Source organism: Taudactylus pleione, unplaced genomic scaffold, assembly GCF_031769625.1.
Source record: "Taudactylus pleione unplaced genomic scaffold, aTauple2 ptg000046l, whole genome shotgun sequence".
Taxonomy (NCBI): domain Eukaryota; kingdom Metazoa; phylum Chordata; class Amphibia; order Anura; family Myobatrachidae; genus Taudactylus; species Taudactylus pleione.
In genome coordinates, this window is record NW_028284448.1 from 11,939,238 (window position 1) to 11,946,047 (window position 6,810).

Below are 6,810 nucleotides of genomic sequence, written 5' to 3' on the forward strand. Positions count from 1 at the left end.
CCTGCAGGCGCTGCTCTGCAGGAGTGGATAGGGAGGATTTGTCACAGGACGGCCTGTGCGGACGGTGCCAGGCGGTCCCTGGTACGTCTAAACCTCCCATTTCGCAGGAGCCACCATGGGCGATGTTTTCCCAGGTGCTGGTGTCCATCGCGGACCGTCTGTCGGTCCCGACTGCCGCCCCTACTAGGGCGTTGCCCCAGCCTGCCATCCCCCATTCCCCGGGTGTCCCACAATTATTGCAGACTCCCCCGGGGTCTCAGCCTGTTGGTCCCTATGCGGGGTTGCCAATGTATATTCAGTCCACCCCTGTGGCACAGCCGGCTGTGGTGCCGTTTCAGGCTCCTGTGACAGCTCCTCCACCCTGGGTGGATGCGCTTTCCCACACTGTCCAAGATTTGGCGGCAGCATCTTCGGCTTTTCAGTCGATGTTGCGCAGTGACGTGCCCTCCAGGGCGTCTAAACGCTCAGTCATGGCACAGGCTGCGCATCTTTCGGATTCTGAGGGGTTCTCGGATGATGGTGAGGTACAGGATGACTCAGCCTCAGATGCCTCAGTCCAGGAGGTAGACACTAAGTCTTCCATCAATGTGCGGGCTCTGGTTAAGGCGGTGCGGGCTATTCTTCTGATTGAGGATGAGGCACCCGCTCCCAAGTCAAGGTATCCTAGTTTTAAAAAAGCTAAGGTTACTTCTACAGCGTTCCCCTTGTCTGATCAGTTGACTGATCACATGGCGGTGGCCTGGCAGACGCCCAGTAAGCGTTTCCTGCCACAGAAACGCTTGGCGTCCAATTATCCATTCCCGGAAGCGCATTGTAAGAAATGGGAAACTCCGCCTGCAGTCGATTCCCATGTAACACGCCTCATCAGGAGTGCTACTTTGCCATTGCCGTCTATATCCTCGCTGAAGGATCCTACGGACAGGAAGGTGGAGACTTGTTTAAAGTCTATTTATTCTCTCTCAGGGGCTGTAGCCCGGCCGTCCATGGCCATCTCCTGGGTGGCCAAGGCCATTAAGGGGTGGGCCAACGCCTTGGAGGACGCGTTTACGGATGAAGCTCCGGACGTCCAGAGGGCGTTGTTAGGACAGATGATAGATGCCACCTCCTACATTGGAGAAGCATCTTTGGATGCTAGCCTGTTGACCTCTAGGGTTTCGGCGGCAGCAGTGTCTGCTCGTAGATCCTTGTGGTTGCGGTCTTGGAGAGCAGACGCGGATTCAAAGAAAGGCTTGGAGGCCTTACCTTTTAATGGGGAATTACTATTTGGTCTGGACCTGGACAAAATAGTAGATACCCTGGCAAAATCCAAGTCAGCCTTCCTCCCTTCAGCTACTACACCTGCTAAGGTCCGGAGCTCGGCGTTTCGTTCCTTTCGGGTTCAGGGCAAGGCAAAGGGTCAGTCCTTCCCGAGGCAGTCCGCACCCAAGACCGCCTCAAAGCCAAAGAAGCAAGCCTGGAGTGCTAGGCGCCCTTCTTCCAAGCCAGAAGATAAGCCTTCTGCGTGATGGGACGGGCCTCCCTCTGGGGGACCCCAGAGTGGGAGGCCGACTTCTTCAATTCGCCCAGTGCTGGCACAATACCACCACGGATGCCTGGGTGCGAGAAGTGGTCTCCCAGGGGTACGCCCTGTCTTTTCGGCACAGGCCGCCTTGCCAGTTTTTTTGCACAAGTCCTTCTCAGGACAAAACCAAGGCCTTGCAGGTTCAGGAAGCCATAGAGGCCTTGCTGACGGCGGGGGTCATTATACCCGTACCACAGTCTCAACGTGGGATGGGGTATTACTCTACGCTGTTTCTGGTGCAGAAACCCAATGGCTCTCATCGCCCCATCCTCAATTTGAAGTCCCTGAACAGGTTTCTCAGGGTTCCCAAATTCAGGATGGAAACTTTGCGTTCCATCATACTGGCGATGGAACCGGGGGATTATATGGTCTCCCTGGATATCCAGGACGCCTACCTCCATGTGCCTATAGCAACATCGCACCAACGGTTTCTGCGGTTTGCTATTCTCCACAACCACTACCAATTCAGGGCTCTACCCTTTGGTCTCTCCACGGCACCAAGGGTATTTACCAAGGTGATGGCGGTCATGGCGGCTCACCTTCGGAGCCAGGGGATACGGTTGCTACCGTATCTAGACGACCTCCTCTTGCTGGCAAGCTCCCCGGAGGTACTGATCCAGCATCTCCACCTGACGGTCGCTTGTCTACAGGCGCACGGCTGGTTGATCAACTGGAAGAAATCCTCCCTCATCCCATCACAACGGATGGTTCATTTGGGGGCCCTGCTGGACTCTCGTCAGCAACGGATTTTTCTGACTCCAGAGAAGGTCTCCTCCTTACAGCTGCGGATTCACAGTTGTCTGAGCAGTGGCAGAGTGTCGGTGCACTCAGCGATGAGAGTTTTGGGGTCCATGGTGTCGGCATTCGACATGGTGGAGTTTGCCCAGTTCCATTCCAGGCCCCTGCAGGGGCTGATTCTTTCAGAATGGAACGGATTGCCACACAGGATCCGCTCTCAGATGCTGGTGTTGTCCTCGGAGGTGCGTCTGTCCCTAGCCTGGTGGCTGCAGACAGCGCATCTCCTGGAGGGGCGCCCCTTTTGGATCCCGGAATGGGTTCTGCTCACGACAGATGCCAGTCTCCGGGGTTGGGGGGCGGTGACAGGCTCCTTGTCACTTCAGGGTCGTTGGTCGGCGGAGGAAGCGATTCTTCCCATCAACATCCTGGAACTGCGGGCAGTATACAGAGCCCTGCAGTCGTCCGGCACCGCTCTTCACGGAAGGGCCGTTCAGGTGCAGTCAGACAACGCCACCAAGGTGGCGTACATCAATCACCAGGGAGGGACTCGCAGTCGAGCTGCGATGTCGGAGGTGTCCCGCGTCCTGGCTTGGGCGGAGCGCTATCTTCCAGCTCTCTCGGCAGTTTTCATCCCAGGAGTCCTCAATTGGGAGGCAGACTTCCTCAGCCGTTACGATGTGCATCCCGGGGAATGGTCGCTTCATCCAGAGGTATTCCAACTACGCGTGGACAAGTGGGGGCTGCCAGAGCTGGACCTGATGGCGTCCCGTTACAATCACAAGCTGCCTGTGTACGGGTCAAGGACAAGGGACGCAGGCGCAAGTCTGATAGACGCGCTGTCGGTGAAATGGCTGTTTCAACTGGCTTACTTGTTCCCTCCGATATCTCTGCTGCCTCGGGTCCTGCGCAAGTTCAAACAGGACGGAGGCACACTGATCCTGGTGGCCCCAGCGTGGCCCAGAAGGCCGTGGTTCTCCGATCTGCGGAGCCTGTCCATCGACGCTCCGTACCTCCTACCTCAACGGCGGGACCTGTTGTCTCAGGGGCCCTGTCTTCACCCGGATCTGGGTCGACTATCTTTGACGGCGTGGCTCTTGAGACAGCCGTCCTGAGGTCTCGGGGCTTTTCTAGCTCCGTTATTACCACCATGCTGAGGGCGCGCAAGCCTGCTTCCGCGAGGATCTATCATAGAGTGTGGCACACTTACTTTCAGTGGTGCGAGGCCAGAAACTATGATCCCCCAGGTGTTCCGAGTTTCGCGTATTCTGGCTTTCCTTCAGTCCGGTTTGGACTTAGGATTACGTCTTTCTTCACTGAAGGTACACGTGTCTGGTCTGTCGGTGTGGTTCCAGCGCAGGATCGCTGCTATGCCGGACGTACACACCTTTTTCCAGGGTGTTTTGAGAATCCAGCCTCCCTTTGTGCCACCTGTGGCCCTGTGGGATTTGGCGGTGGTTCTTAGGGCCTTACAGGGTCCTCCTTTTGAGCCCTTGGAGTCAGTGGAGCTCAAGTGGCTAACTTTTAAAACTGTTTTCCTCTTGGCAATTGCTTCTGCCAGGAGGGTTTCAGATTTGGGGGCGCTTTCTTGTCGTCCCCCTTTTCTGATTTTTCATCAGGACAGAGCGGTGCTTCGCACTCGTCCTGATTTCCTGCCTAAGGTGGTTTCCAGGTTCCACATTAATCAGGAAATTGTTGTACCAGCCTTTCAGTCACCTGATCTTTCGGCTGGGGAGACTTCCTTAGACGTTGTAAGGGCACTCCAGGTTTATGTGGACCGGACTAGTTCTGTGAGGAAGTCGGATTCTTTGTTTATCCTCTTTGGTTTTCACAAGAGGGGTTGGCCTGCCAACAAACAGACTCTAGCCCGTTGGCTTCGTTCTGTTATTATTGAGGCTTATATGCAGGAGGGTTTACCTGTTCCAGCCTCTGTTAAGGCTCATTCCACTCGGTCCGTGGGCCCTTCTTGGGCTGCTAGCCGTGGCGCCTCTGCTGTTCAGCTCTGTAAGGCGGCCACCTGGTCTTCCATTCAGACCTTTTTGAGGTTCTATGCGTTTGACACCTTTGCCTCTCAGGATGCATCCTTTGGGCGCCGGGTTCTCCTATCAGCACAGGAGCGTCCCCGCCCTTAGTTGGACTGCTTTGGGACATCCCCAAGGTCACCCTGTGGACCCCTATGGACCCTGAAGTAGAAAACAAGAGATATGGTAAGAACTTACCTTTGTTATCTCTGTTTCTACGAAGTCCATAGGGTCCACAGGGCACCCGCCCTGACGCACCTGGCTTCATATGGGCTCTGTGACTGGTCACCGGTTTTCCGTCTCCCATTTCTGTGAGTATGGTTCTTGTGTGTTCCAGTCTTCCTTCTCTCTGTTTCGTCTCCTCCTCCGGCCTGGGCTGCTTACCAACTGAGGTGCCTGTGGCTCGGGGGCGGGGTATAGGGGAGGTTGGACCCAAGTGCATCCTGGGAGCAGCTAAAAGCTTTAACTCCGTGGTGCCCGAGGATCCAGGATCCAGCTATACCCCAAGGTCACCCTGTGGACCCTATGGACTTCGTAGAAACAGAGATAACAAAGGTAAGTTCTTACCATATCTCTTGTTATTAGCCCAATCAGTAGGTGAAAGATGTATAACCGTTATGCCTGAGGTATGGCAAATGTGTGGCTGGGAGTTTGTTCTACTGAACCTTAAGAGATGTCATACCCCTAAAATGAACCAATATTCCCAGTCCCACTGCACAAAAGTGGAGGCAAGCAATTACACAGTTAGCCTTACATCAGTAATAGGGACATTTATGGAAGAGTTCTAGAATATCCAGCAACTTACAGGATCCCAAACATCCCGTGCTTTTTAATATTTTTATTGCTGACTTTGCAAATGGTATTGAAATGAAAATATGCCTTTTTGCAGATAACACAAAGGTATGCAAGAGGGTAGACTCACCAGGAGGGGTAAAACAATTTATTGATGTAGTTAGACTAGAGAAATGGTCAAGAATGTGGCAACTACAGTTTAATACCAAAAAATTAAAAACATGCACTATAGTCTCAAAACGCCAAAGGCTAAATTTAGTATTGGAGACACTATAATGGACACTACTGAGGAAGAAAGGGATCTGTGAGTCACTATTTCAGGTGACAAGGCTGGTAAGCAATGTAACAAAGCAATGAGAAAGGCAAGTCAGATGCTTGGTTGCACAGGGAAGGGAATTAGCAGGAAAAAAGGTAACCATGCCAATGTATGTCATTGGTACGGCCTCATCTAGAATACGGTGTTCAGTTTTCTAGGTCACAACTCCAGAAGGATATATATATACATTAGATGCTGTACAAAGAAGGGCGACCTACATCACAAACTTAGCTGGAAATACTAAAAGATCTTAATATGTATAGTTTGGAGCAGAGAAGGGGGTACATGATATATATCTAATAAAATCATATATATATATATATATATGAGAGAGAGAATTAGATATGTTTTAAGGTACAGGAGGGAAACGTTCTTCAAAGTAAAAGAACCTGCGGGCATGCACTGAAACTGGAGGGAAGTAGGTTGAGGAAACATTACTTCTCAGAAAGGGTGGTGGATAGGTGGAATAGCCTCCGAGGGGTGGTAGAAGCTAATACAGTAGAGCAGCATTTACCATAAACTTTGCAATTACAGTCCAGTTTTTAAGGATATCTGTGCTGGAGTCCAAATTGATACTAATTAAATACCTGTGCTCCAGCATGGCAATCCTTAAAACTTGGACTGTAATTGCAAAGTTTATGAAACTGCAGTAGAGCAATTTAAACATGCTTGGGGTAGACTTACAAAAAACAAAGGATCAAATAGGGCAGAGGTTCCCAAACTCTGCCATTACAGCACAGGTTTTAAGGATATACATGCTTGAGCCCAGATGGTTAAATACAATTGACTGAGGTGCTAAATAAGTCACCCCTGCTGAAGCATGAATATCCTTAAAACCTGAACTGTAATGGCGGAGTTTGGGAACCTCTGCTTTAGGTTGAGGCAGTGGCGTATCTATAATGAGTGCCATGTGTGCACACAGGCCCTTGGGTCCAGGGCGGCCAACATCTTTAATAATATATTCAAAGACGTAACCGGTGCCAATTAATCTGTGGAACTGAATTACCTGCTGCTCTCAAAGAAATAAGGTATTTACTCAACCCTCATACACATACACACATAGAAAACTAAAATAAATAGAACACTGGTAAACAGTATGTAAAAAAAAAAAAAAAAAAATCATTACTTTTCTATATTTCCCTATTAAAAGGGTTGTTACCCGCCAATTAGTGTAGTATATCTATCTCAAGCAAACATACATTCATTACACATTAGACATTGATTAATATAAGCCTTTTCATATGCAGCACTTCCAAGAAGACCTCAATATTTATTATATCTTTTTGTTTAGTTTTCAGGCAGACTTTCTTCAGAGAACATTATGGAATTCTCAGGTGCAACGGTTTCTTTTTTCTCTTTGGCAAATTTAATGGCATCAACAATAT